Below are 27,712 nucleotides of genomic sequence, written 5' to 3'. Positions count from 1 at the left end.
CATTTCCCAACATAAAGGAAAATAGGTACTGACGAGGCCGCTTGATATACGCCAAAAAAATGCAGTGAATGTGCGGTTCAAGAAAAGCCTTTTGGGTCAAGTTTAAATTTATAAAAACCACTACTACTAATGTAGCAAGAGTGAGTAGGGATCGTCCCAAGAGATTATACGTATTGGAATTTAACTTTGACTCTAATGTATCACAAGATTGCAAAGAGATAGATTGGTTTGATTAAAGTAAGGTACAATAAAATTAAAATGCAAGTAAAGTAAACTAGTTAGAGATAGGGATTTAAGAGATATGAAGAGAGGACTTAGGGTGTTGGAATCACCACTAAGCTCATGTAATTAACCACTTGCTTTCCATTAATGGGGAATACATTGTTGTGAACAAAATGCGACTACCAATTGCAATATTAAGCATGAACCATCAAATTTATGTATGAATTGTCTACCTAACCAACAAATAAACTAAGTGTAAAACAACCCATCAAATCTAAGCATGACCAATCAAACTAGTCACAATTGTAGCATACATCAATCTAGAGAATCATGGAATTTGTAATAATAAGTCATGGAATATCAAACCAAGTATAAATTGTTTACCTACCTACAAGCATGAATTAAATTGTAGAACAACCCATCAAACATAAGAATAATCCATCAAATTAATCTACAAACCCATTCAATGAAAACCCATACTTAACCATCACTAAATCCTTAATTAATCACACATAGAAATGCAACCAACATAGAGAATCTAGTGTAGAGATTAATTCCCAAATAATCACACATAAGACAACATGTAATCAAATAGAGAATCAATAGAAAGAATTAATCCATATGAATCATGTAAGAAATAATTCCTAATTTAATCACACATAGACATGTAAATAAACTAGAGAATTAATAGGAAGAATTAAACCATAGAAATCATAGAAATATACCAAGATTCATTAAATTCACAAGGTTAGAATACTAATCACTACAATATATATAAATCCCCAAAAATAGAAATACAAGGGTTTAGATTACACAAGACTTAGGGCTCATCCAAGCCCTAAGTATAGATCTAGCCAATCATGGAAGAGGTAGATGTGGTCATAAAACCCTCAAAGGTGAGCTCCAAACATGGCTCCATCTTCTTCTTCCTCTTCTTTGAAGGTCTAGAGATAGAGAGACAGTGGATCTAGAGATGGGTTCTTGAGATGTGCCTCCACTTCCCTCTTTTCTTCTAACTCCAATCTCTAACTTTTCTAGAGAGAAAATTAAAATTACAATGTAAAAGTAAAATAATAAAAAGCTCCTTTTACAAAATGGGTCACTTCCATTTATATAGAAGGTTATTTTCTTAGCCATTAAGTCAGAAATATAGCCCCAAAAATATCTAATCCCGCAACTATGTGGTAGGTAGAAATCGGCGCGCTTGGGAATTAGACAGCTCACTGCCAACACATTTTCGATCGATCAGACTTTTCTTCGATCGATCAGAGTTTGTTCGATCGATCCAACTTTTGATCGATCTGGGTTCGATCGATCCAACTCTGATCGATCTCACTTTTCTCAGATCTATCCAACTTTTCTCAGATCTATCCAACTTGGTAGTTTTTCAGCATTAGCCTCATTTTGCTCCAAATCAACCTCCATTTGCTCCAAATTCTCACAAAGACTTAGTTTGACTCCAAAAAGGCCTTAAAAAGCCATTTTTAGCTCGTTTTAACTTTATTGACCTAAAATGAGAAATAACACGAAATTAATCTAAAACGGAAAAATAAGATAGATAAAGTTACTAGAATACTTAAGCTTAAGGGGTTTAAATGCGCACTTTTCAGCGCTCATCACACCCCCAAACTTAAATATTGCTAGTCCCTAGCAATGAACTACGAAGTAAAGGAATGAAATGAACAACTATACAATTATGAAACTAGAAAGCAATAAATGGATAACGCCACTTTCGTAGGGAACACGATTGCATTTAGTACATGCAACAAGCCTTTTAAATCCCTAGGTTACTCCTAGTGGACGAGTGAAGTCTCGTGAGGGTTTCTAGAAATGCTACCCACAAACATTAAGCTTATTCTCACAAAAACGACACCAATATTGCAAACAAGCATTGGGAGAAAACTACCTTAAGTATGCAATTTTTTAACCATTTTCATGCAATCTTCCAAAATTTCAACACTAAGCAAGCAAGTATGGTCCTCCGCACATCAAGAAAATAATCATGCAAATCAAAACAACTCTAGAATTTTTTTTGAGTGGACCTGCATCAAATATATTGCTATCTAAGCCAACTAAAGAAATGATCACATCCTTATCCTCAAACTAGCACACAAATCTAGTACCGATCATCAAAACAAAGAGTGGACTTTTTATTAAAACTTTATTATTCTAGGTGCGCTTATTCTTTTCACTCAATTTTTTTTTTTTTTTTAATTCCTAAGGATCAAAGATGGAAGCATAGTGGAATGTGTTGATCTATTAAGCTTTCTAGCGATCCATGAGGTCGAGTGTTAGGTCAATGACTCCCAAACCAGACGGCTTTAGGGCATTAGGTGTTCAAACACCCCTAAGGACTTACAAGCTTAAACCAAATAGGCTACAAATCAAAATAACCTCCATCTAATCATTTCTCACTTCTCACCTTTTGGGAGAAGTCCTCACTTTTTTATTATTTTTGCAACTTTTTTTTTTTTTTTTTTTTTAAACATTCAATTATTAATCTAGAGTTTGGGGCCTCCATCTTTCGGCGCGAGAAATTCAGTGCTTGATGAGGCTAGAATCCTGGCTACTCAATGAAAAGGATTTGTTATCCACCTTTATCAATAATGAAAGTTTTCAATGCACCACTAGCTCAATTGGGATATAACCAGTTCAATAATCAACAAAACCTGTACCCTACAAATGAATGCTAGTGTGCGCCTGTGCTAGTGTAAAATCTTAAAGTGAATCTCAAAACAATCACAAAATCAGGATGATGTGGATCACAAATGCAAGCAAGATATCAATTTTTTGAAAAATTTACTCCTAAATGGCATCCATAAGGCATACAAAGAGTATTGGACTCTCAAGTCAAGCAATTTTTAAATTTTAAGCAATATAGTCCTAAAAAGATTAAAATCATCGCTAGCATAGATCCCCAATCTCAATCATACATTTAAAGTTCAACTTTAAGTAGAATGCAACATGACACCTTACCCCCAAACTTAAACCGCACATTATCCTTAATGTGCAATGAGAACAATGAAAAAGATGGAAAGAGTATACCGTGGTGGCGAAAACATGAAGCCCGGCAATGATCCAATATTAAAAGGGTTTCCCCCAAACTTGGAATCAACAACCTATTTGAATAACCACACTAGCGAACTCACATCAAATATCAAATGGGATAAGAATAATCGAATCATGCATTCTAAAGCAATATAGCACAAGATGAAAGAGAGATATGAGGTCAAGCCCTAACTAAAGCATAAATCATGTATAACTACACATAAGGGCACAATGGTGAAAAGTTTTTATATATATTTTTTAATGAAAGCAAGTATATACAAAATGAAAGAAAAACAAAGAATAAAATGTATGAACAAAATACAAAAAGAAAAATAAAGAAAGCAAAATGCAATAAAAGAATATGTACAATGCAATAAATGAAAAACAAAAAGTAAGAAAGGATACAAGAACAAAATAATGAAAAATGAAAATAAAAACTTTTTTTTTTTTCAATTTTTTTTTATCACATAACAAGTATGTACACATACACAATAAAATGCAAAGAAATAAAAATGCAATAAATGAAAATGCAATGAAATAAAGAAATCAATTTTTAAAAATGAAATAAAATATATGCAATGAAACAAAATGCAAGAAAAATAAAGAAATAAAAATGAACATGAACATGTATGATACAAGAGATAAAAGACACAATGTGTCATGTGGGTGCTAAGTTTAACGTCTCTAACAAGACGGAATACTTCTTTAAAAAATCATTTTTTTTTTTTTTTTAGACAATACAAATATGTACACAAACAAACATAAAAAGACAAGTAAATAAAAATGCAAGAAAATAAAGAATGCAAAGAAATTTTTTATTTTTTTTATTTTTCGAAATTAAAAATTAAAAATTCAGAAAAATTAAAATTAAAGTTAAACAAAATATTTTTGGATTTTCAGAAATAAGATAAAAGGAAATAAAATAAAATAAAAGAAAAATATTTTTGGGATTCTTTTTTTTTTTTTTTTTAAAAAAATGTTTTTTTGAAATAAAAATAAATCTTGAAAATAAAAGTAAAAATGAAAATAAAATAAAATAAAATAAAATAAAAATCTTTTTGGAGTTTTCGAAAATAAAATAAAATAAAATAAACAAAAATATTTTTGTATTTTTAACAAATTTGAAAACTTTTTTTTTAATTTTTATTTTATTATTATTTTATTGAATTTGAAATTCAAAATTTAAAACAAAGTCAAAGTCAAAGTCAACAATGAACAAAAGAGTATAGATCGATCAATCTAAGATCGATCTCAGAAAGGCTCAGATCGATCGAGCATGCAAAAACCTGCATACATGTTCGAACGATGGGACAGAAAGGTCTTTTTCAGAGGGTTCAAAATTTTTCTAAGTGTTGAAAATGCAGATCGATCCAAGAATAAGTTGGATCGATCGAGGAACTTAAGATCGATCTAGGAATGAGTTCGCATGATAGGACAGAGAGCTGAAATATACAGGTTTCCTTCGCACGATTGGGCAGAGAGGTGATTTGGATGCAGGAATGAAGTTCGATCGATCGAACAGACACAAAATGCCTATTTTCAACATGAAAGTGCATGCAGTCCTAAATCACAGTTCCTAGCAGTATGAATGAACCCAAAACAAATATCTAGACTTCGCAAGAAATGAAATGTAAAACATAAATGAAGGAGGAATAGGGTTGTAAAACCCTACGAATATTAGTGTTTAACGTCTCTAACAAGACGTTAGTTCAACTCACTAATCAAAAGAATCAAAAACCGGATATGAAACATCCTTGTTGGCTCTCTTTTCCATTTTCTCATTTGATGCCTCACTTATAATAATGAAATCATCCTCCAAAATAATAACTTGAAAGGAAATGAAAGAGATGATATTGTTCCTTTCATCCACGGTCTTGAAAACAAAATCAATCATGGTTGGGCTTGCCTCTTTGTTGTGTTCTTGAAATATATTCAAATGATCATTCACTTTGGTAATTGGTAAGGCATTGTCTTTCAAAGACTCATTTGGAATATCAAGAAACATCTTCTCTTCATCCCTCTTCTCTTCCTCAAAAATAACCATCTCCTCACCTTCCAAGTTAGCTAAGGAGTCCATTAGAGAGTTTATTTCATTTTTTGAGCTTTCAAGGTCAAAACCACAATTTTTATACATTACAAAAAGGCAAGTCTCAAGAGGATCATTGGAGATAATAGAAGGAAGGCCCTCTTCAACAAGTTCCTCCTCCTTCTCTCCTACCTCAAGTGTGGTCAACATCTCCTCACTCTCTAGAGTAGCAATGTCCGAGATAAAATCATAATCAAAACAAGGAAAGTTCTCATTAATCATGTTATGCTCTATTGGATTAGCCACTAACTCACTTGCCACTTCCTCCTCTATACAAGATAGAGTGCTAGGTATTAGCTCACTTGCTACTTCTTCCTCTTTATTCTCATCATCCTTATCTATATACATTGAAGTTCTTGTCATTTTTTCATTTGCCTCTTCCTCCTCTTCTTGACGAGAAAGAGTACTTGCAATTTGATCAACTTGAGCTTCAAGCTTGGCTAAAATTTGAGAATGAGAATTAATAAGTGAAGTGTGTGAAATATGCGCATCAAGTAAAGCTAACATTTTATCTTCAAATCCGGGTGAGTACCTAGAAGATGGTGGAGTTGGTTCATTATAAAATGGTGGGGGGGGGGGGTAATAATCATAAGAATGATTAAATGAATGATTAAGTCCATAATAAGATGATGCATGTTGAAATGAAGTGGACTCAACCTCATAAGGATCAAAATATGGTGGAGGGACATAAGGCAAAGGGATATAATTCCCTCCAAAACTTGGATCAAACAATTCTTCCATTCACAATTAAAATCCAAATGCAAGAAAATATTGGCCTCAACAAGGGCCCATGCTTGGACTTAAAATAAAGCAATGAAATAAGCCTCAACAAGGGCTATCACAAGCATGTAAAGAAGTGCACAATTGAAATACAAGAGTTCCAAGAATTGCTCACAACGGTCCTTAAGCAACTTCAAATTTTAATGTTAGCTTTAAGCTCCAATGATTACTTCAAGTTCCAATGTTTGCCTTCCTTGTAGTCAAGTACCTAATTAAACAAATAATAATGAGAACAAGAGAAAAGAATATACAATGAAAAATAAAATAAAAATAGAAGCAATCAAATGAACACTATTGTCTAGTTTAATTCCAACAAAACCGTCAATCCCCGGCAACGGCACCAAAAACTTGACGAGGCCGCTCGATATACGCCAAAAAAATGTAGTGAATGTGCGGTTCAAGAAAAGCCTTTTGGGTCAAGTTTAAATTTATAAAAACCACTACCACCACTACTACTAACATAACAAGAGTGAGTAAGGATAGTCCCAAGGGGGGATTATACGTGTTGGAATTTAACTTTGACTCTAATGTATCACAAGATTGCAAAGGGAGAGATTGGTTTAATTAAACTAAGGTGCAATGAAATTAAAATGCAAGTAAAGTAAACTAGTTAGAGATAGGGATTTAAGAGATATAAAGAGAGGACTTAGGGTGTTGGAATCACCATTAAGCTCATGTAATTAACCACTTGCTTTCCATTAATGGGGAATACATTGTTGTGAATAAAATGCGACTACCAATTGCAATATTAAGCATGAACCATTAAATTCATGTATAAATTGTCTATTTAACCAACAAATAAACTAAGTATAGAACAACCCATCAAATTTAAGCATGACCCATCAAACTAGTCACAATTGTAGTACACATCAATCTAGAGAATCATGGAATTTGCAATAATAAGTCATGGAATATCAAACCAAGTATAGATTATCTACCTACCTACAAGCATGAATTAAATTGTAGAACAACCCATTAAACATAAGAATAATCCATCAAATTAATCTACAAACCCATTAAATGAAAACCCATGTTTAGCCATCACTAAATCCTTAATTAATCACACATAGACATGCAACAAACATTAAGAATCTAGTGTAGAGATCAATTATCAAATAATCACACATAAGACAACATGTAATCAAATAGAGAATTAATAGAAATAATTAATCCATATGAATCACGTAAGAAATAATTTCTAATTTAATCACACATAGACATGTAAATAAACTAGAGAATTAATAGGAAGAATTAAACCATAGAAATCATATAAATATACCAAGATTCATTAAATTCACAAGGCTAGAATACTAATTACAACAATATATATAAATCCCCAAAAATAAAAATACAAGGATTTAGATTATACAAGACTTAGGGCTCATCTAAGCCCTAAGTATAGATCTAGCCAATCAAGGAGGAGGTAGATGTGGTCATGAAACCCTCAAAGGTGAGCTCCAAACATGGCTCCATCTTCTTCTTCTTTGAAACTCTAGAGATAGAGAGAGAGTGGATTTAGAGATGGGTTCTTGAGATATGCCTCCACTTCCCTCTTTTTTTTTTAACCATAATCTCTAACTTTTCTAGAGAGAAAATTAAAATTACAATATAAAAGTAAAATAATAAAAAGCACTTTTTACAAAATGGGTCACTTCCCTTTATATAGAAGGTCATTTTCTTAGTCATTAAGTAAAAAATATAGCCAAAAAAATATCTAATCCCGTAACTATGTGGTAGGTAGAAATCGGTGCTCTTGGGAATTAGACAGCTCACTGCCAGCACATTTTCGATCGATTAGACTTTTGTTCGATTGATCAGAGTTTGTTTGATCGATCCAACTTTTGATCGATCTGGGTTTGATCGATCCAACTCTGATCGATCTCACTTTTCTCAGATCTATCAGACTTTTCTTAGATCTATCCAACTTTTGTCAGATCTATCCAACTTGGCAGTTTTTCAGCATTAGCCTCATTTTGCTCCAAATCAGCCTCCTTTTGCTCTAAATCTTACAAAGATTTAGTTTGACTCCAAAAATGCCTTAAAAAGCCATTTTTAGCTCGTTTTAACTTTATTGATTTAAAAAGAGAAATAACACGAAATTAGTCTAAAACGGGAAAATAAGATAGATAAAGGTCTTAGAATACCTAAGCTTAAGGAGTTTAAATGCGCACTTTTCAGCGCTCATCAGGTACCAATATAACTTTATGCATGCCTTTGTTTTTTTTTTTTTTCTCCCCTTTGTTTTATTATTATTTTTTTCCTTTTGTTTTATTATTATTATTTTCTCCTTTTATGTTGGGAAATGCATAATATTTGATATACTCTGTATAATTTAAGATGCTTAAAGTTATACTGGTACCATATTTTTTATTTTTAAGGAAAAGAGATTGGTTCAATTTTTTTAGATGAAAGAATTAAGCATCTTAATTTAAAAATAAAAAAGAATAAGAAAAGAAGTAATAACAAAATATAATTTATTTAAAATATATGTATTGGATCAAAAAATCACTTTAGACGTCTATATTTTTAAGAAGTTGGGACATTTATAAAGTAAATAACAAAAAAAAAAAAAAAAGTGAACAATATAAAGTTTTTTTTTTTTTTTTTTTTTTTTTTTTTTTTTTTTTTTTATGCATAAATTGTTCATGAGGGTAGATTGGTCTAATTTATTAAATTATAAAGTTAAAAAAGTCTCCTAAATGGTCAAAGAGTAATTTAGTCAATTTTTCATGTAAATGGGTGTCTTTGTCCATTTTTTAACTTTTAGAGGGAGTCTTTGTCTAAAAAATAGGTAAGTTTTCTCTGAGTGTACTTTTGTCAAATCTCAGGGGGTGTGACTGTACTTTACCCTTTTTTTTTAGTGGCCTATCATTCTTGAGGTCCCTTATTTGTTGCATTTTGGTTGTAAATTGTTGTTTTGGTTGCCCAACATGCCTCTAAAATTTAAGGCCCCTTAAATGATTTGATGCATTTAGTTACAAATTTTATTTTATTTTATTTTTTATTTTCTTTTGTAGCCCATCATACACGGGCCTATAAAATTTGAGGCCCCCAAAATTCTGAGGCCTGAGGCGACAGCCTTGGTCGCTTTAGGCCAGGGCCGGTTTTGTTAGAAACACACCTGAACCATAACAAACTCTCCACTGGAAGTCGGGAGAGAACGTCGGCAATCAAATCCTTCGGGATGTCCAATGGTGGTTCGTCGTCAACAACCCAAAGTTTGTGTAAAAGAGAGTGGTGTTGGACTATGGTGAGTGTGGCCAAGTTTTACATTTATAATATGCCACTACTACCATTCACTAAAAATATAGTTAGGGCAAGTAGGGATCGTCCCAAGGTATTGGTGGGTCGCATTAGGTTGTGGAATCGAGATTAGGGTTAGTAAGTCGAGTGATCAAAAGATTGGTTGGTGATTGAATTATACTAAGATGCAATTTAAACTGAACTAAACAATTAAATGTAATGGAGAGAAAATAAGAAAGAGAGATCTTGGGATTTAGAGATCACCACTAAGCATAGCTTTTTTACACCCTTAATGAATGATTAATGAGGGGGAAAACATGTATTACAACATTAGTGTGTGTGTGTGGTTGTTTCAACAAGCATGGATGATCAATTAAGTATATATTGTCTAAGTAACATGATGGATAGCACAATATATCAAACTAAGCTATTAATCATTTCTTTAAGCTCACAATCCAAACACATCACAAGGTTAGAGACATATGCTACTTATTTTCATAAGTATGGAATATCAAATAAAAAACATGGATTGTCCTCCCATTTAACATCTAAACTACAACTACACTACAATTTAAGCTAATGACATGAAATTAAACTAATTAAACTAAGGGAGAGGCACAATCCATCAAGAAATGAGTATGAACCATCAAATAAACCACAAGAGCATTCTATTAAGCATTATGTCTTGACAATCTCTAGATCTATAGTATCAACACACATAGACATGCATCAATAACACAAAATCTAGAAACAAACACATGAACATCTATTCTAGCATACATAGACATATGAATAGAATGAAATGATCAATTGGAAGCATTGAACGACACAAATCATTGAATAAACAAGATCTATGTATATAAATATGTCAAAACATATATCACAATACAAATCCTTTCAAAAATACATAAATCAAGATGTAGAAAGCATGCTTAGGGCTAACTCTAGCCCCAAGAGGATGTCTAGCTACTCATGGATGGTGTCCTCCAACCCTCAAGGGCTAACTCCATGGTAGAGATTGCTCTTCTTCTTGGTTGATGGAAGAACTCTAAGCTTGTGTCTCTAGCCTTCTCTCTTCTTTTCTTCCTCACTAAAAATATGGAAAATTTTGTGTCTCTAGTGTATCTCTCTATCTTATGTTAAGAATGACTCATATTCCTTATATAGGTAGGTTAAATGTCACCCCCAATAAGCTGGGCTCGTACACCAATATTCCCTCCAATGGATATGAGATAACTTTTAATGAGCTGGATATTGGATTTTCTCGAGCTTAAGGAAGTTCGACCGATCGAACTTGTGGTGAGATGATCGAACATGGCTGAGACCTATCAAATTTAAGCCGGATCGATACTCTATGGCGGCGCCTTTTTGGATAAAGACAAATCTGAGATATTTGGAAGATATTTTTGGGAAAGAGATAAGTATGGTAGGTAGGGTGGTATAACTAGATAAAATGGAATCTTTTCGATCGATCAGAAGAAAGTTGGATCAATCGAACTTTGTGGGATCTTTGGATAAGGACAAAAGAGCTTGGATCCATCTTGAAATGCTGAGATCGATGAACTTTTGATCGATCGAATATTTTCTAAGATCGATCGAACTTGCTGAATTTCCACCACTTGCTTCCTTTTGCTCCCACTTTACTCATTTTTTTGATTCATCTCAAGATTGCTTCAATTATGCTCTTATTTAGCTGAGTTAGCTTATTTTGGGGATAAGTATATGAAAATAGAAATAATACAAAATCAATCTAAAGTGGGAAAATAAGATAGATAAAGGTTCTAGAATACCTAAGCTTAAGGGGTTTAAATGGACACTTTTCAGTGCTCATCACACCCCCAAACTTAAATATTGTTAGTCTCTAGCAATGAACTAGAAAGTAAAGGAATGAAATAAATAACTATACAAGTATGAACTAGAAAGCAATAAATGGATAACGCCACTTTCGTAGGGAACACAAGTACATTTAGCATATGCAACAAGCCTTTTAAACCCCTAGGTTACCCCTAGTGGACGAGCGAAGTCTCGTGAGGGTTTCCAAAAATGATACCCACAAACATTAAGCTCATTCTCACAAAAGAGGCACCAATATTGTAAACATGTATTGGGAGAAAATTACCTCAAGTATGCAATTTTTCAAACATTTCCAAGTAATCTTCCAAAATTTCAACATCAAGCAAACAAGTATGGTCCTCCACATATCAAGAAAATGATCATGCAAATCAAAACAACTCTAGAATCCTTTTTGAGTGGACCGGCATCAAGTGTATTGCTATCTAAGCCAACTAAAGAAATGATCATATCCTTACCCTCAAACTAGCACACAAATCTAGTACCGATCATCAAAACAAAGAGTGGACCTTTTATTAAAACTTTATTCATCTTGGTGCATTTATTCTTTTCACTCGAATTTTCTTCTTTTTTTTATTTTTTTATTTTTATTTTTATTTTTTTAGGATCAAAGATGGAAGCATAGTACAATGTGTTGATCTATTAAACTTTCTAGCCAACCATGATGTCGAGCGTTAGGTCAATGACTCCCAAACCAGACGGCTTTAGGGCACTAGGCGTTCAAACACCCCTAAGGACTTACAAGCTCAAATCAACTAGGTTACAAATTAAAACAACCTCCATTTAATTATTTCCTACTTCTCACTTTTTTTTTATTGCTTTTTCAACTTCTTCTTCTTTTTTTTTTTTTTTTTTTTTTTTTTTTTACACATGTTCAATTATTAACCTAGAGTTTGGGACCTTCACCTTTCGGCGCGAGAAATTCAACGCTTGATGAGGCTAGAATCCTGGCTACTTAGTGAAAAGGGGTTATTATCCACCTTTATCAAAATGAAAACTTTTAATGCACTAGTAGCCCAATTGGGATATAACCAACTCAATAATCAACAAAGCATGTACCCCACAAATGAATGCTAGTGTGCGCCTGTGCTAGTGTAGAATACTAGAGTGAATCTCAAAATAATCAGAAAATCAAGATGATGTGGACCATAAGTGCAAGCAAGATATCAATTTTTCAAAAAATTTACTCCTAAATGGCATCCACAAGGCAAACAAGGAGTATTGGACTCTTAAGTCAAACAATTTTTAAATTTTAAATAATATAGTCCTCAAAAGATCAAAATCATACCTAGTTATAGAGCAATCATAGAAAATTCCTCAAATACACAAGTCATGCTCAAAATTTTGAATTGAAAGCAAATACTATAATTAATACTAGTACCCCCCCAAACTTAAATGGCACAATGTCCTCAATGTGCAAAGAGAACAAATGAAAGAGTATACCAGTGTAGCTAAGCAAAGAATGGCCGGGACACAAGTATCGAAAGTAGGTGGCATAGCCCCCCAACTTGGGATTAACTGTGGTCCTGAAAAGATGGCACTGGATAAAAGTTCATTAAACAACAAAGAGGATAATAACAGGTGCACAGTGGACATGCAAGTGTAAATGGGATAAGAAATTGAAGTACGGAGAGAGGAAAAAGGGTGGTCCTGAAAAATTCGGGCAGTACTCTCTCTCACTGAAGTCACTGGGATGCATCTGATGGAGTCAAGTACAAATAGATATATCAATACGCATATATGACATCCATAAACAAAGTATGCATAAAAGAGAAATAAAGAATAGTACAGTACATCCAGTGTCAAGGCCAACAGACTGGCCGCAAATATATAATAGTAGCAAAAATATGACAGATATCACAGATATATAATAGGAGAAGAAGATATGGAAATCATGAAGAGGAGGTAAGACGAGCAGGTCGTACTCCGCGGATGTCTCTGGATAGATCACGTAATGCAGCTATGACATCCGTACAGAGTGAAGCAATATCAGCCCGGATGGAAACCATGCCGTCCTCTAAAGTCTGAAGACGCTCTCCGAAGCTGGGTATCTGAAGTGGAGCCTCAAGTGCTGTTGGAGCGGGAGAATGATGATCCTGAGCCTGTTCCTCATTGTGAACGGGCGACCCAACTAGAGAGTGATGCTCTGGGTCCTCTACAGGCTGCTCCAAATCAATATCCATATGCATGGCAGTCGGATTGACTGGTACATCGTCCGCTGCCTGCTTTGCTATTACAGCCACTGCCTACTCTAACTCCTCTCTCTCTAGCTCCTCAGCTGCCTTTACAGCGTTATCCTGTAGACTCTTGATACGAGCCTTGTAGCTCTTATCCCAATCCTTCTTCTGAAATGTACAGGCCCCAAACTCAGTATGCTCCCGTGGCTGGAAGGGATAGCGCTGGTCTCTTAGAATCTGTATGATGAGCTGGCCGAATAGTAGATACTTAGCCCTTTTGGGCTTGGCCTTGCTAATGTGATCGACATATAGCTTCATCATAATGCTCCAGATGAATGCATGAATGGATAGCCAGTGCCCTGTATAGAAGGCGTATAAAGCTGTAAGATAGTCGCCGCGCCTCTGTATCTTATGGCCGGCCATAAAAACATTTCGGAATAGCACTGAATCAAAGAACCACAGGTTGTCTGGTAGATAAGTCCGAGTGGCGAAAGTTTCGCCACCTGCATAGTGACCTGTGAGTGCAACGGCCATGTCTGCATATGAGGGCCTCCATAGGGTAGGATATGTATCCTGGAGATCGGGAGGGTAGACGTGTGGACAGCAGTAAGATCTGGAAAGAATGTCCATAGTGATACTGATGGGGTGGCCGTCAATGGTAGTCCGCAGCTCCGCTAGGTTACTCGGGGCAGGTCGGAGGTTCTAGAAGAACATCCAAACCAACCTCGGGTACACTGGGTATGTGACAGGGGCTAGTATGGCTGAGATGGCCCTCCAGTCTATATCATCATATGCTGCTCTGGTAAGAATAGACCGGGAGAAGTAGTTAATATCAAAGACCGACTCATGCGCCACCTGAAAGCATGAGTATCTCGACAATGGCCAGTCTAAGTCCTGGGTTGGCTGAGCTGGTGGTGGTGATGGAAATGGTATGTGCTCATCCTCAGCATCAGCCTGTGAAACAGATGCCTCAGCCGAAGACTGTAATCTACTGTCAGCGGATGGAGACTAAGGTGGAGTAGGCTGTGTTGGCTCTTACTGAATATGAGAGGGCTCTGGCTCGGACTCATGAATGGGGTCCTGGACGTGAGATAGACCTGCCTGGTCGTCTAATCTCCGCCTGGCTATGCGGTGGTAATGTCCACGAGCAACAGTCTTGACCCTAGCTATGGCCTGCAAAATAAAAGGAAAACTTGCAAAAAGGAAGTCAGTGCCGGTATAAAGAATTAAAGAACAGTTTATAGAATCATGTATGTCAAATAAGATAGACAAAACAGATAAGGAACATGAATCTATGCAAATGACAAGGAATAAGTGACATGATGTGAAGCATGCTAGACAGTATAAGTATGGAATGCATCCAATGTAGAAAACACAGGCATTGGGCATATATGAGATAGCATGAAACATTAAAGATGGTGTGTGAAATGTGTGATGCATATCTGTGAAGTTCGATCGATCACAAAAATGTGAGATCGATGCAAGTTTGATCGATCTTGAATGAGTGAGATCGATCTGTTATAGATTGGTCTGAGAAAAAGTTCGATTGATCGAACTGTGAGGTAAAATTCGAAAAGTTACAGATCTGTGACGTGGATGGCACAGGGTCCTCACAAACAAGCTTGTGGGCCCCTTCTACACAATAAATCAACATTTTTGGTCACTTTCCTTAGCTCGTGACCCCCAAAATCAAGATTAAAATAAAAAAAATATAAAACCTATATATACATATATATACACATATATACATAGCTTCAAAGCTTCATCAATGGCAAGATTCATCATTAAAACATCATAGATTTAACATGGAAAGCATAGATTCATGAAAATAAAGCTTGAAATCAAAAGAGGGGTTTCAAATCTTACCTAAAACCGAGAGATGAGATGAAAGGGAGATGAGATCTGAGGTCCGAGATGAGGGAGAGAGATTCGAGATGAGGTAGACTCGCCAGAGGTGGGGAAGTGAGTTGCAGCGGCGAAGGACGATGGTGAGGTTGTTAGATCGATCTGTGGTATCGATCTAATAACCCTAGATTTGATTTTTTTTTAAAAAATCCCGTTACCAGTTCGATCGATCGAACTGTGATCAATCTCTCTTCACTAAAAGACAAAATTGTTGTTGTTTTTTTTTTTTAGATTTGAAATTCAAAACAAAAATCAAACATAAACAGTAAATCAAAGAATAGAGATCGATCTCAGATGAACTCCGATCGATCGAACATGTAAAAACCTGCAAACATGTTCGATCAATGGGACAGAGAGGCCTTTTGATACAGGTTCAAAAATTTTCTAAGTGTTTGGACTGCAAATCGATCCAAGATAAAGTTGGATCGATCGAAGAACTAAAGATCGATCTAGGAACAAGTTTGATTGATGGGACAGAGAGCTGAAATATGTAGGTTTCCTTCGAACGATTGGACAGAGAGGTGATTTGATGCAGGTTCGATCGATCGAACCTCCTTGGAGATCGATTGAACTTATGCAAAATGATCATTTTCAACATGAAAGTACATGCAATCCTAATCACAGTTCCTAGCAATGTATATGAACCTAAACCAAATATCTAGACCTCACAAGAAATTTAAAATAGAAATGAGGGAGGAATAGGGTTGTGACACCCTATGAAATGTACTAGTCTTTAACATCTCTAGCAAGACGTTGGGCTCTTTTAGCCCGGGTCAAACATCTTGTAGTGCATCCCCTCCTTGATGGGGTGATAAGTGCTTTGAACTCCACCCAACAAATGGTTCCCTAGAGAACTTGTTGGATTAGGCTTAAAAGAAATTTTTGGTCCTTGGTCAAAATGATCTTTGGGCTTCTATGCCCTTTCAAAACAAGATTTTGAAACTACTTTCTTGGAATTCAGGGTTGAAGATGAACTTTTTAGAATTTTGATTTCACACAAAGACTCTATTCCTTCACATTCAAGGTCATGATATTTCTCTATAACATTCACTTCTTCATGCTTATCAAATGAATTGGGGGTCGGATTGAAGATATTCAACTTCACCTTCATGTGGCCAAATGAGATCTTTATTATCCCCGTCCTACAATTAATGTTGGCATTCGCGGTTGCCAAGAAAGGACGGCCAAGGATAACGAGAATTTGGCTCTTAGGATTTGGGACCGGTTCCGTGTCAATGACAATGAAATCAACGGGGAAGAAGAATTTATCAATCTTAATCAATACATCCTCAGTGATACCCTTGGGCTTTTTGATGGATCAGTCGGCAAGTTACAAAACCACAGATGTCGGTTTTAAGTCTCCTAAACCTAATTTGACATATACCAAGTGTGGAAGAAGATTAACACTTGCTCCTAAGTCAAGAAGAGCCCGATTAATAATATGATCTCCAATTATGCATGAAGTGGTAGGTGAACCAGGGTCTTTGAACTTTGGAAGAGTGTTATGTTGCAAAATTGAGCTTACTTGCTCGGTTAAGACCACTTTCCTAGGTGCTTGGCTTTTGTTCTTCCTCTTTTGGGTGCATAAGTCTTTCAAAAACTTGGCATAAGCTGAAATTTGCTTGATTGCATCCAAAAGTGGAAGATTGACCTTCACTTGCCTAAACACATCCATAATTTCATTTGTTTTGGCCTTTTGCTTGTTAATTGAAATGGATCATTTTAAGGCATCTGGAAATGGAGCTCTTGGCTCAAAACGTTTTTCAGAAATTTTCTTTGAAGTCTCTTCAACATAAGAAGTTTTGAAATCATTTTGCAAATTTTTCTTTTCAAAATCACCTTTCAAATCACTTTTCAATACATTCTCATTTGAAAGATCAATCATATGCAATGAAGGAGGAATATGATAAGAAACGGGACAATTGTCAACTTTGTGTTGCACCAGTTCACTCTCTTCGTTGGACATGCCTATTTGGTTGTCCACAATCTTCCCACTTCTCAAGGTAGTCACCGCATTGACATGCTATATTGTGTGACCTTCTGATAAGGAATGAGTCTCCACAACACATTGTTACTTGGGTGGGGCATTCAAAGGCATTTTCCCTTTCTTTCTAGCATTTAAAGTACTAGCTATTTGCCCTACTTGGGTTTCTAGCTTAGCAATGAATTGAGAATGAGAATGAAGCAATTGAGTGTTCGCCTCTAGAGTGGAGCGGTCAAAACTTTCTCTTCAAAAGCGGGACTCCTAGAATTTCCTTGAGAATATGATAGTTGATTAGGAAAATGAGAATTAGCAAATTGATTTCCTTGTGATTGAAATGATGATTTAAAACCTTGGGAACCTTGGCTTTGTATCGGAAGTGGAACATACTTCCCTTGGAAACCACCTTGGGGAGGGTTTGAGCCTTCCCCTTGGTTTCTCCAAGAGAAGTTCGGGTGATTCCTCCAACTAGGATTATAATGATTGTCATAAGGATTGTTCCCTTGATTAACAAAAGTTGCATTGACTTGTTCATGATGCTCACTTTGCACATGTCCACGGGGACAATTGGAAGTAAAATGTAAAACACTTGAACAAGTCATACATGTCTCATTGGATGCATGATGGGAATGGCTAGGGATAGAAGATACTTGATTTGCTGAGTTTTGGTTGATCAAGAATTGATCAAACCTTTGAGATAAGGATTTCATCCCAGTGGCTATTTCATTGGTATGGTCAACTTGATGTAAGCCAACACCCTTCCTTCCACATGAATTCCTACCATTCTTAGAAGATAAAGTTCGATGCAAAGAATTTTCACTCATGCTCTCATAAAGACGCCACATGTCATCCTCATGCCTATCAATGTAAAAGCCACCCATGGAAGCATCAACCATGCCCTAATTATTGTCAGATAACCTCTCAAAGAAATATTGAACTAATTGCCATTTGGACATGTCATGATGTGGACACTTCCTAAGCAATTCATTAAATCTTTCCCATGCCTCATAGAACGCTTCCCCATCCCCGTGTGAAAACTCTCGAATTGAGGTTCTCATTGTAACGACCCGGATTTCTCAACCCGGTGCTTTAGTGATGAACTGGAAGTTGACCCGATAACGGACCCGAAATGCGGAAGCGAAAGAAACCAAATGACCTCAAGAGATGTACGTCATCCCTAAGGCCCCAAAATGACTCTCCATGAAGCCACGGAACTCAAATGAGTCAAGCAAATGAAGCAAGAATGCTTAACCCGAAAAGAGATGAACTAAGGGCAAAATGGTCATTTCTCACTTAAAAGGGTGCCACCGTGCACACCATTGTAAGGACAACGAAAAATGAACAAAATTAGACTCAAGAATCGTCTGATTCTGAGTCCAGGCAGAAAAGATATGAAATTCCAACACCCGATGCGAAAGTTTTAAAGTAATGACTTAACTTTTCCAATATTTTCATAATAAGCTTTGAAAACAAAAGTGCATAGAAAACGAGATACATGTCATTGGCCTCCGGCCTCATCTCATACATGTTAAATACATTGAAAAGAGCGCACTTACGTACACTTTACATATACGAATCAACGAATACAAGTTTAAACAAATAAGGCTATAAAGAGGCATCTTATGCTAACACTTGCAAAAAATAGAAACTTAGAAACTGTAAGCCATCCAAGGAGCAATGGAATCTTCAAATCCTGAGTCATGTACCTAAAATATGCCCCAGTATCGTAGGGGTGAATAATATAAAGCTACTCGTAGGAGATGAACATGCATCGACCTACCATTTTATAATTTTATCACCTTATGGTGAAACATGTTAAAGGGGCTCATGCCACCTAACGTCTATGTCAAGATGAGACCCAGGGAGCATCCTAAGCAACCTAGATCATTTATATCATAATCACATTATTCATGCAATTCAAACAACATGGAAACATATTATACAAGGCAATAAGATATAGATTCTCAAAGTCTTCAACTTGAAATCCAAAATACGAAAACAACAAGTGTGGGTCATGCCACCTAACGTCTATGTTCAAAATGAATCTATAAAGTCATTCCTAAACTACATTTGAACATCAAAACACAAATTATGATATCGATACAATTTAACCAACAATGGAACTTCCAATACAACGCATGAAGCATGCTTTCACAAAGCTACATCTTAAGCTCAAAATAGGAAATCAAATAAGGAACAACAAGTTACGATATCATCTAGTTATCAACTTGAAATGAAATACGAAATCAAACAAAGTGGATACTCGGACGTCACGTCGGATCAGACCGACAACATAGTTACTTTAGGGTTACTAACCCATGGGTAACCTCCCTATGTGCGCACTAGACTATATAGAGGGACAATCCCCCGTACTAGAACCAAATCCTAGCCGTAGCCAAACAACGACATCCCCAAGTTTCCAAAATCAACAAATTGTGTAATAACGTATATATATATCAACATGTATATACAAGATATCAACTATTTACCAAGCACAATCCAAATTTTGGAAACTTATACAATACATGCTCAAAATTCACAATTACTATGCCATGTAAGATGTCAAATACAAAGTGTGCAATTTCTTACACATAGCAACAATATATTCAATAAGGAAAAACATATTCTCATGATTATAAAAGTAACAACTATGTTATCCAATGCTCAAAAGTAATCAAGTGAACATACATCAAATCCAAATCCATGATTTAAATATAGAAACAATTTCCAAAATGCAATTAAATCCATGGAGTAATAAAGTAGAATTTAATTAAACATAAATAGTTAAATTCTCTAAATTCCAAGTTATTCCAAATAACCTCAATTTAATATATATTGAAAGACATGTCATGGTCATCATATATATAACATCAAATGACAAGTTAAGTGATTAAAACACTTAAAACAAAATTAATCAAGCTAATTAATTAATTTTCTCTAAATTTTTAAACAATTCTAAATGCCCTCAATTTAATCTATGTTAGAGAACATGCCAAGGCTTATTTAAATACCACATTACAACTTGATTTAATGATTGATACAACCATGTGAATAAAACTTTCACTAAAGATAAATATTAAATAAAAGTTGTAATTCTTAATCAAATAATCCAAATTTAATATATGTTAACCAACATATCTAAGTATAATTTCCTAGCATGTTACAATTCAAATCAAAGTTATACATCATCGTAAATTTTAAACCTTATACAAAGAAATAAAAATTACTAACTTTATAGATTTGATACAAGACATACATATATGTTGTATAATCATGGCAAATACACAATACAACACACAAATAATCCTAAAACATTCCCTACCTCAATTGGAATGAAAATCCCAATTACCACCGAAATGAAATCGCCCCAAATTTTCAGTCCGCAAAACAGATTTTTCAGCTTGCTACCTTCAACTTGTAAAATTCATAAAAAAATCAATTCTAACCCAAATTGAATGAATCCAAAGCCCAATGAAAGCTTAAACACTTTAATTTGATAATATCAATTTAGTTTAACAAAATATTTTCCCAATTGAAACAGTTTTGACCCACAACTTTGAAACAAATTCTGCCCAGAAAATACATTTTCAGCCTGTAGCTTCCAACTTTGAAAATTCATGAAAAATTCATTTGACATCCAAATTGGGCAAACCTAATTTATTTTAGAAGTAAACATATGAGAGTGTAAAAATGAAAATTTAAGCCATGATCCAATGTCAAAAGGTTAGTGAAATAAATCATCTAAAAAAATGTTTTCCAGCTGCGATAAAAACATGGACAGCAGATAGTTTCAGATTTTTTAAAAAACTTTAGAAATGCTCTAAAATAGTGAAAAAATTCTAAGTAGTGTAAAACCCATGGGGAAACTTCCAATAAAAATTTCAAGGCAATTAAAGCACCAAAACTCCATATAAAAATTCATTTCCGGACCAAAAAGGAAAAGCTTCAAATTTCCAGGAACTAGCTTGCAACTTCAAAAATTCATAACTAATTCATTTTAAATCCAAATTACATGAAACCAAAACTAAATGAAGGCTAATTGAGTATATTTTCATATTCTATATTTAATTTGACAAGATTAATTTCAAGTTAAAATAATTTAAGGGCAAAATACAAGTCCTTCTCTTCCATGCATGTAAAACACTCAATAATGACATAAAAATACTTCAAATAATAGATCAATACCTCACTAGAGAATTGAATCTCTAGATACCAAAGCAAAATTAGGAGTTAGGCTAGATCCTTCAAGGGTTTTGAAGAGGAGGATGAGGGGAACAAAAAGTATTTGAAGTTTTATGGTCTAAAGTAAGTGGAAGGGCCTCAAAGATCAAGGTCAATGCCTAAGGCTTCAAGCTCCATCCATGGAGGCTAGGGTTTTCTTGTAAGGAAGAGAATGAAATAATGTAGTTAAGTGTGAGTGGAGGAAATAGAAATCCTCCACTCACTATGTGCTCTTACACCATGGTCAACACACACATCTATGGTTAATTGCACAAAAACCCTTCTTTAAAACCATAATCCCAAAGTGGCCCAAAGATATTTGTAAGACTAAATTGTGAACCTACAATTATCACTAATCCATGGCTCCTTCCTAGGCTTAATCCCACACCTACACTTGTCAACCATCCAAGCCAACAAGTGCACCAATCCTAGGCCAACAAGTGGGTGAATCCTCACCCTCCAAATGTCATCATCCAATGCAGTAAAGCGTTTCCACACAAATGTCAACAAGTGGACCAATGAGAGTGTGACACTTGTCACACTTTTCAAAAATTGCAAAAAGGTCCTTTTTGAAAATATCCTCCAAATTTAATTACAAAATGGTCCCAAGATGAAAAATAATTACTTTATTTAATTACACTAAAACCCACAAGTTAAGAATAATTACACTAAAGTATGCATTAATGCCCCTTTATGAAAGAAGTAAGCAATCAACATGCTCTTCTAGAAAAGTAAAAATACCACTATCATGGAAATCAAATATTATGAATGCATGCAAAATCGGAATCAAATCCGAGCACAAAAAGTGAGGTTGTGCAAGGAAAAAGGATAAACGAGAAAAAGACAAAATGTGAATAGTGTTCGGAAAAATAAAATATAAAAATGACACAATCCCCAAAGGAAGTTGTCAATGCAAGGAAAAGAGTCTCGGAAATCAATCCAGAGCACTCGAGACGACATCAAGTGATGAAAAACCAAACCCAAAAAGAAAAAGACAACGGAAAAAAAAATATTAGTTAAAATCTGAGAAAAAGAAAAGGAAGAAAAATGACTGGGTCATTACAACCTTCCCACCTTAAAGGGATTTCGTCCCCGAAATCTAGCCCCAACAAAACAAAAAGGCGAAACTAGGATAACTACGGAGTATATCTCTGAGTATCCCTCACAACATGCTTCGAAAGCAATCCCAAAACTGAAGAAAACGTACAACCCCATGTCATTCGCACCCACGTGCTCACGACAGGACAACCCCTCAAAAGAAAAGTGATCATATGGCCACACCACAATTCGAAACTCACACACAGAACTTAAGGCCAGACGAGGGAATGGAAGACAACAATCAAAAGCACCCCTCCTGATGAGCCATCATAAGAAACCAAAAACAACCACCAACAGAACTCCAAGATATTTATGAATCAAATCAAAGTACTAAACAAAGACGACATGACAGTACGAATAGCGACCAGAACCCGCCCACGACGTACTCAAATGTGTGGTAGCAATGACAATTCCTAGTGTCCGCCCACACTTACTCGTCAGTAAGGTAGCATCGACGACAACTAGCACTCGCCCACAGCACACAACTTGTACGGTAGCATGACAGTATAAGACACCAATTCATAACCTGCCTCTACTAGGTCTACCCGTGAAACCTCTCGATACAAATGACTTCAATGTCAAAAATGATCATTACCAAAAGCATTACGGAAATCAACATTTTGTGAGAGTTGAGATATAGTCCAAAGATGTCCGGCCGGACCATCCTGGCTAATCTCAAAACTCTGACAACAATGCCATAGGTACTGCTACGCTTAAGGCCTTAAATCCTCAATACAAAAAGACCAACAATTTTAACATCTCAAAACACTATTATCAACAACATCAATTGCGAATCCAAAGTCTGACAAACAAAACATCATCTCCAAAATCCCAGATATCATCCTAAAATAGATCAACTATAAGACTACTCACCATAATCAAACATCGGATCAAAATCCCTATCACGGATAACTAGATCCTCGAAATACAAGTCCACGAAGTGGCACACACATCAAAATCTTGACAACCAAGGTCATAGAACGAGTCTCTCAAAATCGTACTTGACAACACCAAGCTAAATCAAAATTTCTCAATTTCGATCCATCTATAAACAACCACTGGAACTACGATTCCTCAAGGCCATGCCTAGTCATAACTAGGACGAGAAAACTCCACAAGTAAGCCATATCCAACATCGATCCTCCAAAACTCCTCCTAAGAGTCAACCACATCCAGGCCTTCAAAACTGGAACAAGTCTCCAAAAGACATTTTCAAAAGAGCATCAAGCTCACCTCACGAATCAAACAATCCTCAAAGATATGGACATAAGTCTCCGTAAAATGATTTCACACCAATCAACTCACTTGAGCACCACAACCGTCAACAACCATGGCAGGAACTCCCCAAGGGAAGACACGAAAGAAAGGGGACCACCGGTCCTAAAAAGGACAACACCATGACTCCGTCTTTGAAATGAAAGACAACAAAGTCAACGACTTCACCCCCTCCATGGAAGTAAGTCGACCAAAATCTATCAAATCCTCACCAAGGACTCAAGACAACAATGATGATCCTCATGGACCAACCAACCCTAAAACAGTGCACAACGCAACGGAGGGAAGAGACTCACTCCTTGTGAAGTCCCTAACACGAACCAACACAAAACCATTGTGGAAACCTGCATACAGACTACGTGCGACCAAGGGAAATGAATGGGAAAACCAAACCTGAAAGTCATGCATATGACAAGGAATGCAACTACCAGAAAAAAAATCTACTTACATAGATGAAAATCAAAAGCACATACTGCACGTCTCCATATAAACACAAAAGCATGTCATTAAAGCGCAGTAACAACATGGCATCTCGAAGCATATAAGAAAGGCATGTTATTGCCACACAACAAGAAGGCAAACATGGATAGACCTCCACCTACTCATGCATCACAATATCATAAATCAAACTACTAACATGGTAGTAAATGAAACTACAGAAGACAAAAGAGATGCAACAATGAACCCTATGGACATCGTGTCCTAGAGTGCCTAAGTAAAAAGGAAGGACCAGTCCTAGCCATACACTGACTCCAAAAACCAATGCAACAACAACCTGTCTCAAATCAAACGTGAGCCCTTACCACAATGGTAAGACTCTTACAATCCATCTCTGAATCTAAAGGTGACACTACAAGTGACACTAACAATGCAATGCTCTCTCTACCCCAAGCATCTATCAATCGACTTAACCCCAAAAGCATCATCGCGCAAGGAGAACTCAAAGAAAATGGTAACTCTAGCCATACAATCAGACAACCAAATCGATCACTACGACTGATCCCCAAAACAACCATCATCATTATCGATCAAAAGGACTACACATGTCGGAACAAAACCTAACGCTGATTCCATCCGAACTATACTCGTAGCTTGCCAGTATGGTAGCATGACAGTGCCATACACCCGCCCACAACGTACCCGCCTACGAAAATTGCAATCTCAGAGGAACCTTCCAAAACAACTAAGGATCCCAAAAGGTCCAAAACCTAACCATGGCCTAAAATCAACAAATCCAGTACTACGGTTGTGACTAATGGCTCACCCCATGAGAGCCTAAACAAAATGTGTCTCTCCACCTACCTTAAAACCAACTCTAAGTCAACAACAACCTAAACTACAATACAACCGTGACTACAATCACCATCAACCTCAACTCGAGCCTCAATGACTAATCTCGTGTCATGCCAAATATGCAACACAGTTATGCATATACAAATCTGAACTAGAATACATCATATGTTATACTCTTTACATAATAATTAAATCATGCTAAACAAACGGCATACCATATGTAGCACGTAAGCACATAAACATGTTATCAAACCAAAACATGTTATCAACAAGCATATAAACACATAGAGTATGGCAACATAAGCATGATATGCACCCAAAACCCGTCATCTAAGGTATTCAAACCTAGGAGCTCTGATACAACCTGTAACGACCCAGATTTCTCAACCCGGTGCTTTAGTGATGAACCGGAAGTTGACCCGATAACGGACCCGAAATGCGGTAGCGAAAGAAGCCAAATGACCTCAAGAGATGTACGTCATCCCTAAGGCCCCAAAATGACTCTCCATGAAGCCACGGAACTCAAATGAGCCAAGCAAATGAAACAAAAATGCCTAACCCGAAAAGAGATGAACTAAGGGCAAAATGGTCATTTCTCACTAAAAAGGGTGCCACCATGCACACCATTGGAAGGATAACAAAAAATGAACAAAATTAGACTCAAGAATCATCTAATTCTGAGTTCGGAGAGAAAATATATGAAATTCCAACACCCGATGCGAAAGTTATGAAGCAATGACTTAACATTTTCCAATATTTTCATAATAAACTTTGAAAACAAAAGTGCATAGAAAACGAGATACACGTCATTGGCCTCCGGCCTCATCTCATACATGTTAAATACATTGAAAAGAGTGCACTTACGTACACTTTACATATACGAATCAACGAATACAAGTTTAAACAAATAGGGTTACAAAGAGGCATCTTATGCTAACACTTGCATAAAATAGAAACTTAGAAACTGTAAGCCATTCAAGGAGCAATGGAATCTTCAAATCCTGAGTCCTGTACTTAAAATATGCCCCAGTATCGTAGGGGTGAGTAACATAAAGCTACTCGTAGGAAATGAGCATGCATCGACCTAGCATTTTACAATTTTATCACCTTATGGTGAAACATGTTAAAGAGGCTCATGCCACCTAACGTCTATATCAAGATGAGACCCATGGAGCATCCTAAGCTACCTAGATCATTTATATCACAATTACATTATTCATGCAATTCAAACAACATGGAAACATGTTATACAAGGCAACAAGATATAGATTCTCAAAGTCTTCAACTTGAAATCCAAAATACGAAAACAACAAATGTGGGTCATGCCACCTAACGTTTATGTTCAAAATGAATCTATAAGGTCATTCCTAAACTACATTTGAACATCAAAACACAAATTATGATATCGATGCAATTTAACCAACAATGGAACTTTCAATACAACGCATGAAGCATGCTTTCACAAAGTTACATCTTAAGCTCAAAATAGGAAATCAAATAAGGAACAACAAGTTACGATATCATCTAGTTATCAACTTGAAATGAAATACAAAATCAAACAAAGTGGATACTCGGACGTCACGCCGGATCAGACCGACAACATAGTTACTTTAGGGTTACTAACCCATGGGTAACCTCCTTATGTGCGCACTAGACTATATAGAGGGACAATCCCCCGTACTAGAACCAAGTCCTAGCCGTAGCCAAACAACGACATCCCCAAGTTTCCAAAATCAATAAATTGTGCAACAACGTATATATATCAACATGTATATACAAGATATCAACTATTTACCAAGCACAATCCAAATTTTGGAAACTTATACAATACATGCTCAAAATTCATAACTACTATGCCATGTAAGATGTCAAATACAAAGTGTGCAATTCCTTACACATAGCAACAATATATTCAATAAGGAAAAACATATTCTCATGATTATAAAAGTAACAATTATGTTATCCAATACTCAAAAGTAATCAAGTGAACATACATCAAATCCAAATCCATGATTTAAATATATAAACAATTTTCAAAATGCAATTAAATCCATGGAGTAATAAAGTAGAATTTAATTAAACATAAATAGTTAAATTCTCTAAATTTCAAGTTATTCCAAATAACCTCAATTTAATATATATTGAAAGACATGTCATGGTCATCATATATATAGCATCAAATGACAAGTTAAGTGATTAAAACACTTAAAACAAAATTAATCAAGCTAATTAATTAATTTTCTCTAAATTTTTAAACAATTCCAAATGCCCTCAATTTAATCTATGCTAGAGAACATGCCAAGGTTTATTTAAATACCACATTACAACTTGATTTAATGATTGATACAACCATGTGAATTAACCTTTCACTAAAGATAAATATTAAATAAAAGTTGTAATTCTTAATCAAATGATCAAAATTTAATATATGTTAACCAACATATCTAAGCATAATTTCCTAGCATGTTACAATTCAAATCAAAGTTATACATCATCGTAAATTTTAAATCTTATACAAAGAAATAAAAATTA

At 35.5% G+C, this 27,712-nt stretch overlaps 1 long non-coding RNA gene and 1 other non-coding gene across 2 annotated transcripts; one reads left to right on the top strand and one right to left on the bottom strand.

Annotated features, from left to right (window-relative positions):
- Positions 1-18,247: 18,247 nt before the first annotated feature.
- On the top strand, positions 18,248-18,354 carry LOC132287315 (small nucleolar RNA R71). Its single transcript, XR_009472993.1, has one exon. It is a non-coding gene; the product is annotated as a small nucleolar RNA R71 (small nucleolar RNA).
- Positions 18,355-18,904: 550 nt separating this feature from the next.
- On the bottom strand, positions 18,905-21,708 carry LOC132280926 (uncharacterized). The gene is made up of 3 exons (XR_009471706.1): positions 21,479-21,708; positions 20,616-20,707; positions 18,905-18,999 (listed from the first exon to the last, which is right to left on the bottom strand). It is a non-coding gene; the product is annotated as an uncharacterized LOC132280926 (long non-coding RNA).
- Positions 21,709-27,712: the final 6,004 nt, after the last annotated feature.

Source organism: Cornus florida, unplaced genomic scaffold, assembly GCF_030987335.1.
Source record: "Cornus florida cultivar Cherokee Brave unplaced genomic scaffold, ASM3098733v1 CherokeeBrave_3.0.0_Hap2_Chr11, whole genome shotgun sequence".
NCBI classification, from domain to species: domain Eukaryota; kingdom Viridiplantae; phylum Streptophyta; class Magnoliopsida; order Cornales; family Cornaceae; genus Cornus; species Cornus florida.
The sequence above is the reverse complement of the archived record's forward strand: the minus strand, read 5'-3'. Positions and strand labels throughout refer to the sequence as shown.